General features: G+C 52.7%; 2 long non-coding RNA genes across 3 annotated transcripts; both read right to left on the minus strand.

The window, feature by feature from the left end:
- Positions 1-5095: 5095 nt before the first annotated feature.
- Positions 5096-6943, minus strand: LOC121043234 (uncharacterized). Its single transcript, XR_005796751.1, has 3 exons — positions 6871-6943; positions 5982-6099; positions 5096-5750 (listed from the first exon to the last, which is right to left on the minus strand). It is a non-coding gene; the product is annotated as an uncharacterized LOC121043234 (long non-coding RNA).
- Positions 6944-7252: 309 nt separating this feature from the next.
- LOC121043016 (uncharacterized) lies at positions 7253-10711 on the minus strand. Of its 2 annotated transcripts, none has more exons than XR_005796636.1 (4): positions 10087-10711; positions 8843-9663; positions 7517-7986; positions 7253-7299 (listed from the first exon to the last, which is right to left on the minus strand). It is a non-coding gene; the product is annotated as an uncharacterized LOC121043016 (long non-coding RNA). The 2 variants fall into 2 exon arrangements; XR_005796637.1 differs by having other exon boundaries at positions 7254-7299; positions 7750-7986.
- Positions 10712-17750: the final 7039 nt, after the last annotated feature.

Here is a 17750-nt window from a genome sequence, read left to right on the forward strand (position 1 = left end):
ACCTGAGGCAGTGGCTGTAGGAACCAGGAAGGGGACTTGGCTGAAGGACGCTTAAGACGCAGGAGAGAAAGAGCACGGTGGGGCTTGACATGGCTGTTGTCCACAGGTGCCTGGGTGGCCAGCCTTCACCTACATGCATGGAGGACAGAGCTCAGGCACGTGATGATGATGAGCTTCATATGGGTGGCACCAGAGGAAGGTCAATGTCACATGAATCTTTGGACCAATCCTGAGAGTTGGTTGATCCTGGGACGCTAGTTCTTCAGAGAGAGAAAAGTGACTCACCCAGGGTCACACCTCCAGGAATCAAGCCATGGGTACGCCAGTCCTGTTAACTGGGACCCCTAATGACAGAAAGGTGAGAGGTCCAACCAGAACTTCTCAGCCGTCTGCCGCTGTGTCACTGAGAGGTGTTTCAGCATCTAAAAGAGGGTGTGGTTCATCCTCACGGGAGCCCACCTGGATGTCATAGGCTCATGCGCATCTCGAGCTATTCCGGGAGAGAAGACACAAAGCCCATCACTCTGAACAGAAGGGTCTTCGGTTGTCATGGTGACTGGGAATGGCGAGAGAAGCTTTCTGCTCTCTTTGAGGGGGGAAAAAAAAGTGTGGTTCTTTCTGTGATGAGCTACAAAATGCCTCCCATGTTCTGCCCGATCTGGTTGCCTCTCCTCTTTTCTCTCTTCCCTCTGGCTTGTGAATTTCCCATCCCTGCCAAATAGGTCAGCTGATTTGGAAACATTAATTGTTTGTGCTGTTGGATGCCAAGTTCCTCCCTGGCCTTCCCCACCTGGCAGAAGTTCACTCACCCTCTCAAAGCCCATCTCAGATGGCCCCTTCTTCCTGTAGCCCGTCACCTGCCGGCTGCCCCCTCCACGGCCCCACAACATGCACTCAGCCGACCCGGGGCGTCGCTGTCTCTTGAGCCCCCCACTGGTTGGGGCCTGCTCCCGTGGGTCGTCCCCTAGACTCTGAGTCCAGTCCTCTGCGTCTTCCTACCTGGGATGTGACTGCCACCAAATTGTTGAATGAATCAACCAACAAACGGATCAGTCCATGAGTGCATTTCAAAGGCAACCTAAGACGCCCTAGTGACAACACTGTCTTTGAGACATTTTAAATATTTTATTACAGTTTTTTTCATAAAACACACACACCGAGTCCAAAAAAACTCTCACGGTGCCTGTTTTAGTTTATTTCGGCTGCTGTAACAAAAACACCATAGGCTGAGTGGTTTACACAACAATTTATTTGTTACAGTTCTGGAGGCTGTGAGTCCAAGACTAAGGCCGTAGAAAGCAGCTTCCTGGTTCACAGACGGCAGTGTTCTCACTCCATCCTTCCCTGGTGGAAGGGGTGAGGGATCTCTGGGGTGTCTTTTACCTAAGGACACTAATTCCATTCCCGAGGGCTCCACCCTTGTGACCTAATCACCCCCCCAAAGGCCCTACCTCCTAGTATCGTCACATTGGGAGGGGGCTAGAATTTCAACATATGAATTTGGGGGTGGGGGACACAAACATTGGCTCCATGGCAGTGCCCAAGGGCGTAAATTAAGCAGTGAGTCTTTCTTCCCCCTCCAAAGACCACTCCCCAGATGTTCCGACCCACACAATGGTTGTTTATATTTCCAAACGTTTCCCTTTTGTATGCTTTACACAATTGGGGACATGCTGTCCAAACTGTTCAGTTAGAAGATAAACAAATTTTTTAAAAATCAAATAAATAGAACAAAAAGAAATCTTTTTATTTCGTGTAGCAATATCATGGCGATGGTTTCACATCATTCCCTATTCAGTTATGTAGAGCTCCATTTAATGGATACATAATAATTTCTTTTTTTTTTTAATTTTTTTTCAACGTTTATTTATTTTTGGGACAGAGAGAGACAGAGCATGAACGGGGGAGGGTCAGAGAGAGGGAGACACAGAATCGGAAACAGGCTCCAGGCTCCGAGCCATCAGCCCAGAGCCCGACGCGGGGCTCCAACTCCCGGACCTCGAGATCGTGACCTGGCTGAAGTCGGACGCTTAACCGACTGCGCCACCCAGGCGCCCCAACATAATAATTTCTTTAATCGAGCTTCTATTGGAAGACAAGGACGGTGCGTCACTTAATATGCTCCCCCCAGGGGCCTGTCTGCCTTCATTTTTGCCAGCATTAGGTACGATTTTATTCATTTTTGGACCTAATTTTAGTTGCCTTTTTTATTCATTTTTGGACCTAATTGTAGTCGCCTTCTGGATGGAAGAGGCGGGCTTGTCAATGCGCATTCATCCGTGCTGTTCATATCGTGTTAGACTTAGTAATTAATATTTGTATTTATTTTTCTCCAAAGGCTGTGAAAACACGCCAAAGGCAGGGGCTGGAGCGCAGGGAACTACTGTTCCCCGTGAGGCACTCGATACATTTGTGGTACAGATGAGTGAGTGAATGTCTGCGGATGACACAAGGCAGGAAGGTTGGGAAGTATTTTCTGATGCCAGGTCAGTGGCTTAAAGGCCAAACTCACTGAGATGTCATTTCCTGACTTGTATTCCGACCAAATCAATGCAACGCTTCATTTCATCTACTTTCAGTCTTTTACTATTTGAAATAACGTTGTACACTTTTACAAGTATTTCCTTACAAAAAGCTTCTGGAAAATCCCAACTGTGGAATTGCTGACTCAAAAGCGGCACTATTTTTTAGGGATTCTTGACACATTGTATCAGAATGTCCCTCCAGAAGATTGACAGAAATTTTCACGCCAACCGAGCTCTGTGAATCCTGTCAATGCCCTCTTCCTTCCTCGGGTAGGGAGAAATTAGGTGAGATTCAAATGCGTGTTTCTTCAACAGTAGTTAAGTTGGCTGTATTTTGCTGTCTGTTGGCCATTTGTAATTCTTTTTTTTTTTTCTTTAAATGGTTATTTATTTTTGAGGGAGAGAGAGAGAGAGAGAGAGAGAGAGAGAGAGAGAGTGGGGGAGGGGCAGAGAGAGAGGGAGACACAGAATCGGAAGCAGGCTCCAGGCTCCGAGCTATCAGCACAGAGCCCGACGCCGGGCTCGAACTCACAAGCCATGAGATCATGACCTGAACCGAAGTCAGACGTTTAACCAACTGAGCTACCCGGGCACCCCCGGCCTTTTGTATTTCTTATATGAATTATTTATTCTTACCGATAGTCGATTTTTCGGTTGGGATTTTGTTTAATTTCTTATTGTGGCAGAATGTTACTTGGGTGTTTCCGATGGACCGCGTCCCCTGGCGTTCAGTGCCTGTGCCCCCTCCCCCCCTTGCATCTGGGCGACTTGCACAACCTCCTGTAACAGATAGAATGAGGCAGAAATAGCACGGGGAGGGCTTTAGGGCTCAGCTGTCAGGGAGCTTCCCCTCTCCTGCCCGTGTTCGGTTTGAAGCCGGCAGCCATGCATGGGTGACACCACCACAATGTCAGAGGCCCAGTCTGGCCACCAAGAGAAGCTTCAGGAAGAAAACTGAGTCTCCAGCTAAGGGCTCTGGCTGAGCTCCCAACAGCCAGCCAGGTGAATGGTGGCGACCTCGCTGGTGACCGGGGTCACCGAACAGAAGACTTGGCCATGCCAAGCCCTGTCCGGGCACAGAATCAGGAGCAGATGCCTACGATGATTGTCTTTACGAGCCGTTACTTTGGGGATAGCTTGTTGTATCCCAAGAGAGAACCCAAACTCTCACTATGGCTGTCAATTCTACAGATCAAAGCTCATGGGTTGGAGATATGAAGTGTCAGAAGTTAATTTTCATGGTTCATTTTCTCCCCCCCAGAGTTTGTCTGACTTTTCATTATAGCTGATTGATTTAGTCAGATCTATCCCTTCTTCTCTGCACGGTTTCAGCTTTTCAGGTCATGCTTGAGGCTCTTTCTCATCCCAGTTAAGCCCACTGACATCCAGCTGTATTTCTTCTCTCGTTTCACGTTTGTATGTACGTGTGCATTTTTAGATGGGATGTGGAACGTTTTCATCAATCTGGAAGTTACGGTGAACCAGGGCAGGGGTGGAGGCAAAGTCTGTGGGGGTGCAGGGCTTTTCCTGGACCTGAGGGGAGAAGGCAGTGGGGGTGTGGCACGGGGAGGGAGACAGCACTCTGGCCAGAGGAGGCCCGGCAGGTGATACAGGTGTGCGAGGGTCCAGAGTCATCCAGATGCCCCCACCTGCCTGACCTCCTGCCGGGTGCCCTCTGATGTGACCATGGTGCCTCATCTGCAGAGCACGTCTTCTGTTCAGGCCCTCCTGGGCCCCAATGAATGTGCCACCCCCTTACCTCTGAGAAGGTCACGAAAGTTCCTTCACTAACACCTCCGGGGAGCTCTGCAAATGGCTGAGTTCAGGCCCAGCTGGGAACCAGTGGCAGGCGGATGAGGGGACGGTGGGCACTTCCAGGGTGTGGGCCATTCGTCACGACCTCTAGCCTCCTCTAGACCAGCAGCCGATGTCAGGGAAAAGAAATGCAGACAAAAAAAAGGTGCAGACAGGAGACACGCGTCTAGGTTAAGACACTTAAAATGTATCCTATACAAATAAAACAAACAAACAAAAAACACTGCATGAATCTCGTTTGGATTCTGATTTGGGGGAAAATGCCATGAAAATGACTTGGGGGACAATTCTGGATGTTTGAATCTGCACCGAGTATTTAATCATATGAGGAATGTGTCCTTCATCTTCTCATTTGAGGTATAGAATGTGGCTAGGTGAGATAGTGCCTCTATTGTTAGAAGATATTTGTTGGAGTATTCGGGGGTCAGTGGGTCACCGCGTCTGTATCTTACTTTCAAATGCCCCAGCACATAAAAGCAAAAATAAAAGTAAAATGTGAACACTATTGGCTCTGAGGAAGTAGGCATACGAATGATCGTTGTGGTGTTCTATAAAATAAAATAAAATAAAATAAAATAAAATAAAATAAAATAAAAATAAAATAGTATAATATAATATAAAATATTATATTTATATAATTTATATAATTTATAATTATATAATTATATAATTAATTATATAATTATATAATTATAATTTATATAATTTATATAATATAAAATAATAAAATATAATAATATAAAATAAAACAAAACAAAATAGAATAAAATAAAATGAAGCATGGCACACCCCCAAAAAAGAGATATAGTCTCTTTGGGTCCCCTCTTGGTATTTGATTGAGATCCTTAAGAAAATGCCAGTCTGCCTCAGTGCTCCTCTAGGGTGCAGGCCCGTCCGGGGCTGAAGGTGAAAATGGGGTGGTGGCAACCTCATCAGGGTCTTCTCCCTCAGGCGGAGGTCCTTCGCATCTGGCAAGCTCATCCAGGGCAACCCTCGCGTGCAATTTAAAGAAACTCTCTGAAAGCTGGTCCCCGCACGACCGATGAGCCCAACAAGCCCACCACCAGGGAGGGCTGAATGAAAAGATGAGGCGTGTGCGACACTCCTTCTTCGCCCGCCGAGACAGGAGAGAGGCGTGTGGCACGGGGGCCGGGCCGTGTGACCTCTCCGGCCTCCCTCCCCCGCCCCGCCCAGCTGTCTGGTCCTCGGATCACTGTGGCATGCATCTGAGCCTGGCGACCGCTGTCTAGGGCGTGACTTAGAAAGTGGGGCACAGATCACTATTGATTGGCAAAGACCGAGAGCATTTTCCCACGGGGCTTGAAGGTCATTGTCGTTTCAGTTATTCACTCACCCACTTATTCATTCATTCAAGAAGCTGGCTCTGGTCAGAGGCTGCTGACCTGGGGGCTTGGAAGGTAAATGGGACCCAGTCCTTGCCCTGGAGGCACTCACCATCCTCACAAGCCAAAGCCACGGTAAAACCCAGCAGGGGACATGCCTTTAGAGGTTAAGTGTGGCACAGGGGCAAAAAGAGGAAATGTTTACTCAACCCGAGGCGGGGCAGGGCACAGTGAGCCAGCCAACGGGGTTAGGGATGGCATCGCTGGAAGTGACTCTGTCCTTCATCAAGGTTCTTACCGGTGACGGCCCAGAACGTTCCTTCGTCCTCCCCGCGGCCCCGAGAAGAAAACCCGAATGCCGATCCCCCGGCTGCACAGACGTTGGAGAGGTGACTTTCTCTAGCATCACCTGTTATCTGCGATGGAGGCGAAAAAACCCCTCTGAGAGACCGCTCACTCCGGAACCTGACCCCTACCAGCGGCCTCCCCAGGGAAGGGCAGACGCGGCCCAGGCAGGAAAGGCTGTGCGGGGGCGGGGTTGAGACCCAGGGGGCTCAGCCCACAGACTATTAGCCCATTTTACAGGAGTACAGACTGAGCTCAGAGAGGTGGGGACACTGCCCACATGCACCGCCCCCCCCCCCCCCCCCGTGGCAGAGCGGGAATCCAGACCCCCACTTTCAGCCTGAGGACCTCCAGCTCTTTGCCCCCGCAAGGGTGGCCTGAGAGGCCCTGCCTGACCTTGATCCTGCGTGGAGCCAAGGTTAGCTGGGCAGCGTGGTGGGGGACGGGGGAGGGAGGGAGCAAGTATCTCTGTATCTGTCTTCCAGTTAAATAAAAACCCGGATCGCAAAACTGCTGCCTAAGCCCTGGGCCCGTGTGTGCGCAGGGCGGTGTCCGCTGCTCTGGAAAGGAGCCAAAGCGGGCAAATGTTTAACCAGGTGTGTCCTGTGCCTCCCAGAGCCTGCAGAGATTCCCTAGTGCTGACCCCAGACCGTCCCAAAAAGTGCTGTGTGAGATTCCTGACCCGGGTTGCCGCCACCGTCTGGGGGTGCTTCCAGGCGTCTGGGGGTGCTTCTAGGCGGTTTGAAGCCTGCCAGCCCCAGGTGCCATCCTGTTCCGGACCCTCAGCACTGGTCAGCTAAGGTGCAGGCATTTCCTGTAATCAGAAGGTCAGAACCCCTTACCTGTAGAGTTAATCGTCCTGCCTTTACAGATGGGGAAACTGAGTCCCAGAGAAGGGCAACCCCGGCCAAGAGTCACACTAGCAGAAGAGGGACAGAAATGAAGTCTCTCGACACCCAGCCACGGGCCCCGTGCTCCCTGCCTCAGTCCGCTCAGGCTGCTGCGACAAAATAGCACAGACCAGGTGGCTTAAACCACGTTTATTCTCATAGCCGTGCAGGCTGCAAGTCCAAGATCAAGGCAGAGTCGGGGCGCCTGGGGGGGCTCAGTCGGTCGAGCATCCGACTTCGGCTCAGGTCTTGATCTCGCGGTTCAGGAGTTCATGCCCCGCGTCGGGCTCTGTGCTGACAGCTTGGAGCCTGGAGCTGCTTCCGATTCTGTGTCTTCCTCTCTCTCTGCTCCTCCCCTGCTCATGCTCTGTCTCTCTTTGTCTCAAGAATAAATATAAACATTAAAAACAATTTTTTTTTTTTTTAAAGATCAAGGCAGAGTTGGTTCTTAGCTTGAGAGCCCTTTCCTAGCTTGCTCATGGGCACAGGCCTGTGCCGAGAGGAAACTGGCAATCTGGCCGTCCTCGGGCATCCTTGACTGTGCTCCTGTCCTGACCCCCCACCCCTGCCCATCCAGGCTTCTGCCCACCCCACACACCTTCCTTCCCATTCAGCTGCGATGTCCCAGCCCTGCCGGCCCTTCTAGATTCCTGACAGCCTCAGCAGGAGGGACCGACAGGATCACCCAGGCGCCCTGTTCTGGTGTGTGAACCTCACAGAGATGGGGTGGGGACCCCCCAGCATCACTTTCTGAATTACTCGAGGCATTAAATGAATCACGGAGGATGGAAATGACTCCCAAGTTAACCCCTTATGCCCTCCTGGTCCTACCAGGGAGCGAGTCTTGATTTGGCATTGGTCCGAATGCTTCCCTGATGCTTTTTCTTCTCGCACAAGGAGAGCCGCCTCTGTGCCCAGGTCCTTCCCAGCCAGGATTTAACACCCCATTGGCTTTGGGTTGTGATTATTCTCACCAGTGACTTCAGTTCATGACCAGCAAGACGGCTTCTCCACTTAGAGCGGCAGCGTCGTGTTCGCCTTAATTTTTTTTTTTTTCTATTTCAGCTTCTATAAGGGGATCCATTAAATTTTCAAAAGATATGAAGTAATAAATTTTGCAAAATGTGTTTGGATTATGGTAAAAAAAAATCATAAATGTAATACGCCAAAGACTGCCATTTGGTAACTATTACTCGGACACAAACCACGAACCCAGGCAGGGAAGATGAGGCCCTGGAAGGGGAGGCCGGACAGCCGGTGTGTGTGGGAGGGGCCACCTCCGGCGTCATGTGGATTTGGACCTACTGCGCCCTAGCGTTTTACGTCCTCGGTTACTCCCTACCGCCAGCCTGCGGGATGCTGCTTTTCCTGTTAACAGTTGTGAAAACTGGGTTTCAGAGAGGCTGAGTGACTTTCCCGAAGTCGCACAGCTAATGGAGGTCCTGGGGATTGGAGGCTTTGTTCCCTGGGCCAGGGCTATCCACCCCTCCCATCCCCTCCCCCCATCTGGGCCCTGAAGCCTCCCCTCCCCCACCTCTGCTCCGCTTCCCACTCCCGGCCTGTCTTGGGGGAGCTGGGAGCTGAGTTCATAAGCCCTGAGCTGGTCTCTCTGAGAGTCTCTGTCCCCAGTACTAGCTGTGACCCTGACTACAACTGTCTCAGCATAAAGAGTAGGACCCCTCCCCCCCCCTTGTGCTGACCTTCAGGGAAGCACTGATCTCACCTCCTACAAACACACAGGACTACATTCTCTCCTGCAAGACCCACCTCTGGCCCATCCAGCATTCTTGGACCTAGGAGCACCTGCTTGGGCCCTGGGGCCTCGTTTATACGACCTCGATCTTGCACACAGACTTGTGTGCTGTCCCATTTTAAACCCGAGTACGCTGACACCCAGAAGCTTCCATCACTTATCCACACTCACCTGCCTTAGAAGGAAAAGAGCTCGCATTCCAACCCAGATTGGTCTATAGCTCCAAACCTGACCTCGGTCCTCCTTCCCCATGAACATTCAATTTCAGAGAAGCCTCTGTCTACCCGGATCCCAGTATTCACGTGATAGCCCCAGTCCCTCATCCCTGGCCCCCTCCTGGGGTGACAGCATCAGCTACCTGATGCGCGAGTACTGGGCACCCCCTGTCACAAAGGGTTCCTGGGAAAAGGTGGGGGTGGGGGTTGCCGGGGAGGCAGGTGGCCCTTGTTCCTCTCCTGAGAGGTCCTGCCCCTGGAGCCTGCAGACCCTCGGCCTCAAGGACAAAACAGAGGGGAGACTCTGGGCCAGAAAATCAGAAACTTCATTCCGGACCACGCACTAACTCCTGGTGGCTTTGGGCACGCTGTTGCCTCTCAGCGTACTCATCTGTAAAATGGGGAAGAGCTTTGGGAATTGGGAACTCACGGGCTTTATATGGCCCACAAACACATTGTTTGTCCCTTTCTTTGCCCCCCCTCCCCAACCTTTTCTCATTGCTTCTTTCATCACGTTTTGGTTTTGCTTTTGTTCTGTTTGGGGGGCTGTGGGTGTGCATACGGGCGCATGCCCACAAGCATGGCAATAACAACGCTTCCTGTTGATATGCCAAGTGGGTCCCTGCTTTCTGTGGTTGGCCCCTGGAGGACCTGGATGCCAGGAACTATCGCCCGGGCCTGGAGGGACTGGAGGTCCCTTCCCTGGGGACAGCCTCTGCAGCAGCTGGCCGACCACATGGCCGCCCCGAGGTGGAGTCCAGAATGCATTGTTTCGCTCTGTAATTAACACACAGGGTTCATTTTTCAGGGCCTGACTTGGAAACAAGTGCCAAGAGCATTCCAGAGGGGTCAGAGGGAGTGTTTACTGTCAGACTGTGGAAGAAACTTCCTCCAATAAACCCTTGGGTCACGTACCAACCCTCGAGTAATGCCTTCCAGACTGAGTACTCAGCAAACCCTCATTCGGCACCTACTGTGTGTCAGGCCCCAGCCCAGGCGTGGAGACACAGAGACACAGGTTAGATGCAGTCCCTGTCCTTGGAGAGCTCCCAAGCCTGCGGGGGAAGCCGATTTATAAAGGGACATCCCCAGGGGCTAAGAACACTGACAGCGATGAGCACCAGACCCAGGGAGGTGGTGGGCAGGGAGAGTCGGCAGCCTGGGTGGTGAGTCCTGTGCCTGAGTCCGGAGTCTACCCACCCATTTTTCCAGGGAATGTAGTAGAAGGAGGCATTGACCTATCCTCGAAGGCCGGTAACAAGGGTCTCCTTTGGACATCAATTGTTTCTCTGCCCGACTGCATTCCTTTTTCCAAAAATGTTAAACGCTGTGGAATGCGTGAGTTCAACAATCAACACTCTTCAGAGACAACCAGTGACCGGTGCCGGCTGAGCACATTTCTCCAGCACTTTCTTCCGGGCTTCAACATAGCGAAGACTCCAGGGCTTACTGTCTTCCAGGCCTGCAGAGACAAAGCCTCGCAGGGTTGCACGCATTCCATCCTCAAAACACCTCCCAGAGGAAAGTACTAGGAGCAAGCACACCCGTTTTCTGCGCAGGGAAACCGAGGCACGGCAACAGTGAGTCACACGGTGCAAGTCACACGGGAAACCTGGCTCCAGGTCCGGGCCCTTAGCCCTGAGAGCTGTGGAACCTGTCCACCCTCAGCCGCGCTCAGACCAGCGTCAGCCCCCTCTCTGCTGCTTGCAACACGGCGAGTGAATCCATACGCCCACATGAAAACAGCATTCACCCCAACAGCCTCGCACTGTACGAAATGTCCTGAGCCTGAACTAGACCTTGTGAACATCCGCTGTTATCACAGGCAGAGCTACTGCCTTCACTTCAAGGTCTGTTTGTACTCCAAATTTGAGCGCACCATAGTGGATCGGACCAGTCTCCTCCCAGGGCATGCGGGGTGGTTTCCGGTGTTCCACTCTTACAAACCATGTTCCCCACAGAGATCTTCGCTGGGGCCGATGAGCATTTCGGCCACATGGATTCCTGGAAGAGGGATCACCAGGTCAACGGTGCGGCCACACCTGCCAGCCAGCCACACCTGCCGAGCTGCCCACCGGGCAGACTGGTCCAGAACTCACTTCCATCCACCGGAGGAAGACTGTCTGAGCTGGCCGCGTTTAAATGCCTTTTCCCGTTGTGGCTGGCCGCTGAGCTGCATTTCACAGCCTCCCTGCGCTTTGCTTTTTTATCCGTGCTCTTAAATGGCTTTGAGAAGGTCAAGATAAAAAAAAAAAAAATCAATGGTGCAAATGACAAAGGTGCGATGTGGTCATCTGCTGTCGTTCCCAGGAGGACAAGCTTGGCTTGCGGTCCTTGGGTGGAAGTCACACAAAGGTGCCCCGTCCCCCACCCCAGCAGCCCGTGCCAGCCTGCACAGCCCAGAGAGCAGATTTCGCGCTGGATCTCAGCCTCCACCTGCGCAGGGCACAGCCTGGCCAGCCCTCCACATCATTCTAGTTAGGGAAGGAAGCTGGATCCAGGCTGCCCAGATTCAAATCCAACCTTTCAACCCCATGAATCATGTGTCCTTGGACCAGCCACTTAAACACTATGTGGCAATTTCCTGGTATGAAATAGAGGCTGGTGATCATAATAATGCCTCCCTTGTGGACAGCAGTGGTGAGAATTTAGGTGAAATATTTAAAACCCTTATAGGCTTACACAGTACAGTATCAGTAGATGTTTGCTAACAAGCCGTTAACAATCCCCCCGGGCAGGTCTTCGGGAGGCCCGAGCATCGCTCCCAGAGGTTCTGCTTTTCTCCACCACAAAGGTTTCTTTGGCCTTCAAGCCAGTGCCTTTAATGGAAAGATGCTGGATCTGGGAACTGGAGGGAAAAGGGCTGGAATCCTGATTCTCTCCTACCCTCTGTGTGACTTGAAGTGACTCTTTTATGTGATTTTCATGTTCCAGAGTTTTGTCTGTATATTCGAGACCTAGCATCGCACCTAGCCAAAAAGGGCCACCACGAATTCTGGTTCCTCTACCAATTCAGGGGCTCCAGGAAGTAGTAGAGGGCAATAGGTGGGGGGTTGGGGCTCAGGGGGGAGGAGGGGTGCGTGGAAGAATCCAGAAAGGAGCCCACGCTTCTGGCTCCCTGTGCTGGCCTGCCAAAGCCTTCAGCGGTGACCAGGTCCTGCCCCGCCAGCCTGCCCGAAGCCCCCGCGGAGCCATCCCGATGCCAACTGGCAGACTCCAGACACCGGGGCTCGGCACACGCACCCCTCCAGCCCCACACACCCTTCAAGACCCAACCTGTGTCGCTTCCTCCTGGAAGCTTGGGTGATTTCTCCAAACTGGGATGGTCGGCTCCTGGGATCTCCCACACCTCTTTCCTTGTACCTTTTTTTTTTGGCAGGCGCTTGGAAAAAGCACCCGTGCGTTGCTTCTGTTCTCCAAGAGAGACTGGAAACTTCCTAAGGGCAGAGGTTGGTGTCATGCAAGACCCATGGTGGGGCGGGGGGTGGGGGGGGGAGGGCATTGGAGTCGTGAGTTTACCACCAGCCAGTTCTGAGGTTCAGTTCCCAGCTCTGCCCCTCACTACCCCGGAGGCCTTGGGTATGGCACTAAACATCTCTGCCTTAGTGGGGGAAGGGGTAGGTGGCCTCCATTTGCAAGCCCCTCCCTGCCCTGCCCTGGACTTGGCAGGCTACATGCATACTTGTGGATCCTTAGAACAGATGGGTTCTTCTCCCTCACCTCCTTGCGCGGGGAAGGAAACCGCGGAGCCTCAGTGGTAGCAGATCTGCCTGAGGACACGCTCTAAGCGGGCAGAGCTGAAATCTGAACCCAAGTCTGCACAGGCATGCTCTAGCCGCCAACGCCCCCGTGCCTGTCTCTGTCCCCTTGTTCCTGCTGTGTCCCCCCGCCCCTCCGGCCGCCCCAGCCCCGCAGGGAAAACCAGGCGAGGCATTGGATGCATCCTGTGAACTCGGCACGCGGATTTCAAACAGGGACGTAGCAGCCGAATGCGGGTAGTTCTTGCCCTTCACTCAGCGTGCTTTAGGCTTTCCAGTCCCGGTGGGCGAACCACACAGCCCCTCACCGAGCCCCAGAGGCCTGGCCCGCAGGAGCAGGAGCAGTGGCCAGAACTGGGGAGAGGAACTTGCACCTTCCGGCTCTCCTCCTGACACTGTTCTCTCGGGAGCCCCGGGAATTACGTTTGCCTCCCCGTTTTGCTGTGTGCTCAGGAAGCAGCACGTGAAGAAATCCTGGGCCAGAGCAGGCGCTGGAGAGACAGCGGTCGTGACCGCTCTCCAAGGTTGTCCTGAGCAGGCACCCGTGGCTTACATTGTGTCCCCGAATCGCCACAGCCACCCAGAGGCAGATGCCCTTATTGTCGTCACGGACGAGGAGACTGAAGTTTAGAGCGATGCAGGAGCCCGAGCGCATGGCGGTCCCCGGATCTCTAACCCTCTGCGAGCTGGCAGGTGCTCCTAAAACACAAGGCTTGAGCACGGACGCTCATCCCCACTGCCCGCCGTCCGCGCAAAGGTGTTCCCGTGAGGGCCCACAGAGGCCGACTCGGGCTCGCGTGGCCCGCGTCCCTGTCCCTCCTCCACGTCCGCCTGCCACCGGCTGTTGATAATGTTCACGGAGTCGGGGACGGGCCGCTCACTTCCACGCTGCTTGTTTTACGACTTCCACTTATACACTGAGCCGGCGTCTAGCCAGACGAGGCCTGGCCCAGCGAACGGCCTGTGGGATGACGAGCGCGTCTGCTGGGCTTTGCAGAGGTCCCGTGCGACGCCTCCCGTTGGCCCAGCCTGCCCGAGGTGTGGTGCCTCTAGAAGAGGTGGCGATTTCGAGAGGACACAGGGCAGGCTGGGAGAGGTTTCCTTCTCGTCCCCCTGGGCCCTTCCCTCGAAGTGAACTGACACAGAAGAAAGGCGGTCCTATGTGTCCTATGGGTCTCTGGGCCCACGTTGAAGCTGTGTGACCTAGAGCAAGTTACTGAACGTCTCTGAGCGTCACCCGTCTGTACCTGAGACCATTCCGCACATCCACCTGGGTGGCGAGGAGTAAGAAGATAGAAAAAAACAAAACAAAACAAAAAAACCCAAAACCAAACACCAAAAAACAGTGCCGGCAGATGGACAGTACTTGGTTTATGTTCACTTCTTTTCTTTTCCTCACCGTTGCAGGGAAAAAAAACCCAAAAAACAAAAAACGATCTTATCAGTTCTTTTTTTGGACATGCATTTTGGTCTGGAGAGACATGTGTATGTAAGATGTCGTTCCTGGGAGTGTGATACGAATCCGTCTGCCACGTTGCTTGTCTGCTTGTGAGTCCGGACGCAGGCCTTCCTAGCTTGCCGTCCTAGCGCATGATTCAAGCTTACAGCATTTATTATGCGCTACTGTAAACCCCGCCTGGAACGAGGGGCTGGGAGCTGCAGAAAACCGGATGCCTTCTGCAAGAGCTCACATTCCAGTGGGGGGAGGCCAGCAGCTCCGGCCAGAACGGACATCCCCAGGGAGTCACGATTTCAGACTGTGCATTCTGGAAAAGGTGGCATTTTGGGTGCCCCCCAAATATGAGCAGGACCGCTGTAAGCAGAGCTAGGAAGAAAGGCATTCAGGCAAAGGGAATGGTTGCAATGTCAAATCTGTGGACGTAGAGGGGCGCCTGGGTGGCTCGGTCGGTTGAGCATCTGACTCCGGCTCCGGTCACGATCTCACGGCATGAGTTCGAGCCCCGCGCTGGGCTCTGTGCCGACAGCTCAGATCCTGGAGCCTCTTCGGCTTCTTTGTCTCCCTCTCTCTGTACCTCCCTCACTTGTGCTCTGTCTCTCTCTCTCAAAAATAAATAAACATTAAAAGATTTTTTAATGGTAGAAGTGTAGTGTGGAGATATTGGTTTTTTTTTAAGTTTATTTATTTATTTTGATGAGAGAGAGATAGAGAGCTGGGAGGGGCAGACAGAGAGAGAGAGAGAGAGGGAGTCCCAAGCAAGCTCCTTGTTGGCAGCACAGAACCCGACGCAGGGCTGGGACCCCCGACCCATGAGACCATGACCTGAGCCGAAACCAAGAGCTCAACCCATGAAGCCACCCAGGCTCCCCGAGATATTGTTTCCAAGTGCTCGTGACCTTCAGAATCACCTGGAGAGTGTATTAAAACACAGATCATGCAACCAAGATGTCCTTCAGTAGGGGAGTGGATAAATAAACCACGGTCCATCCAGACAACGGAACCCCATTCAGCGCTGACAAGAAACGAGCCACCATGCTGTGAAGAGACATAGGAGGACCTTAAAGGCCCGTCACTAAGTGAAAGAAGGCCGTCTGAAAAGACTATGTACTGACTGTATGATTCCAGCTCTATGACATTCTGGAAAAGGTAAAACTGTAGAGACAATGAAAGGATCAGTGTTTGCCTGGGAGAAGAGGGGCTAGGCAAGTATGAGTAGTCAGAGCGCAGAAAAATTTTAGGGCGGTCGAACTATTCTGTAAAATGGTGGACACGTGTCATTATACATTTGTCCCAACCCGCAGAATGTACCGCACCAAGAGGGAGCCCGAAGGTAAACTGTAGACTGTAGGTGATCATGGTGTGCCAGTGTGGGTTCATCGGTTGTAACAAATGTACGACCCTCGAGGCACGACCCTCGCGGGGGGATGTCGATAGTGGGGGAGGCTGTGCCTGTGTAGGGGCAGGAGGTATGTGGGAACCCTCTGTGACGTTTGCTCAGTCTGGCTTGTTTGAAGCTAAGCTTGCAGGTGCCTGCTGAACCCCACCATGTGCGGTGGGAGCCACAGACCCTTGGTCCCGTGAGGAGAACCGTCTGATGGGCTCCATGATCTTTGCCCGGCTGGGGAGTACGGTCATACGTGGCACTGCATGGCCAGCTGCTCTCCGGCCATCGGGGCACTCTAGACAGGACTCTGTAGGTGGGATTTGCTGCCCAAATCATGCCCATTTCAAGAAAGGTCTTGTCTTAACCAGAACTCCCCACGGTGTTTGAGGAACAGATTGCTGTAGAGTTGACTTGCCCAGTAATAGAGGGTTATCCGGTCTATTTGTTGGAATACAGGGTCGGCTGTCACAACAGAGACCAGGACTAACCAGGACCGGAACGAGATACAACTTTCTCGCTCTCTCACGCCACAGTCTGGGTTTGGGCGGCCCTGGTTGAAGTCCACGTCGAGGAGAGAGGACCGGCTCTTTCCCGCACTTGTTCTGACGTCCCTGGGGTGTTGCTTCAGTCCACAGAGTTGGCGATGGCTCACCATCCATCGGGCCCCCAGTTGCACAACCCACGGGGCCACTTGCACAGGACCCAACGAGATCAGGACTTCCTGGACCCGTGTTACGTGGTGCCGCCTCTCTCCGCCACCTCCGTGATGAGGAAAGGCGAGGAAGCGGGAGGGCCGAAGACGTGCTTCCCCTTCAAGACTCGCTCTGGAGATTGTCCATCTCGCTTCTGCTCACAAACCACATGCCACTGTTTGGTCACATGGCCTCGCTTGGAAGGCCGGCCGTTGTGTGCCGTGGACGGTGGGAAGGAATTCGACCGTCGCGATCCACCATCTTGGATCCTGTCCTTCCGGAACATTCTGTGTGTCGTGCTTCTTTCTAACATGTGACACTCCACCATCCTGCTTTCCTCCTTCCACCCACCCGCCTGTCCCTCAACAGTTTTATCTAGACGACATCGGGTTCAGGCGAAAACCGCAGATGGTTCTCAAGCAGGAAGCAAAATCCCTCATGATTCATGTATCCTGGATGAGAGGAAGCTTCACTTTTTCACTTCAGTGAAGGTAGAAGTGACAGGGAGGGGCTGATGGCACTTATCTCAGGGCTTCGTGCCTTCTTTTCTCAGTTTCTTTTCTTTCTTTCTTTCTTTCTTTCTTTCTTTCTTTCTTTCTTTCTTTCTTGGTTTTCTTTTCTTTTCATCTCATTTTGTTTTGTTTTGTTTTTGCTGACCTTACCAGCTCCTTCTCTGAGTCACTGTCTGCGAACCCAGCACGCCTTATTAAGGAAGGGGCAATTCTTGGAATTAGCTATAACTTCGCATGACCCTGTAGGAATCAGGCACAGTGTGAACTCAGAGACGATCACGTCTCTCAGGAGTCAGCCAGTCCAGACGTGGTGATTCCCTTTTCCCGAAGTGAGAAGCCTGGGCGCCTTGGTAGTGATGACGTTTTTTGTTCTGTTTGTGGGCAGGCAATTACTTGTAGTGCCCATATCCTTTTCCCAAATGAAAACATCCTATTTTCTTTTTTCTGATGCACACAATCTGCACCATTTATCAGCCTCTCCTATGAATTGTCCCATCACTATATGTAAATCTAGTTGTGCTGGGATGACTGCAATATAGAAGAGAGCGAATCCAGGCTGGGGTCTCTGTAGAGCTGTGTGCCCTCGGGGAAGTCACTTAGCTTTGCTGAGCCATTGCCCGGCCCGAGGGAAGGCCAGGGGGGGCAATAATTGTGGTCGGTTCCATAATGGCCTCCAAAGAGATCAGATCTTAAATCACCGAAACTTGTGAATGGTCCCTCATACAGCAAAAGGGATATTGCGGATGGGATGAAACCAAGCATTTTGTGAGGGGGAGATCAGCCTGCACTACCCAGGGGGGCCGTGAGTGCAATCACAAGTGTCCTTGTGAGGAGTGGGCGGAGGGAGATTTTGGCCACAGAGAAGGAAGTGATGCGACCACAGAGGCTGAACTCAGAGTGGTGCAACCATAAACCAGCCATCGTCAGTAGCTGTGCTCAGCGGGAGGAGGCAAGGATCAGATTCTCCTCCCGGATATGGGCTCAGCCCTGCTGACACCCTTATTGGGGCCCAGAAACTGCCTTTGGGCTCCTGGCCTCCAGGATTATGAGAATAGATGG

This window comes from Herpailurus yagouaroundi, unplaced genomic scaffold, assembly GCF_014898765.1.
Source record: "Herpailurus yagouaroundi ecotype Mexico unplaced genomic scaffold, PumYag 186, whole genome shotgun sequence".
Classification (NCBI taxonomy): Eukaryota; Metazoa; Chordata; class Mammalia; order Carnivora; family Felidae; genus Herpailurus; species Herpailurus yagouaroundi.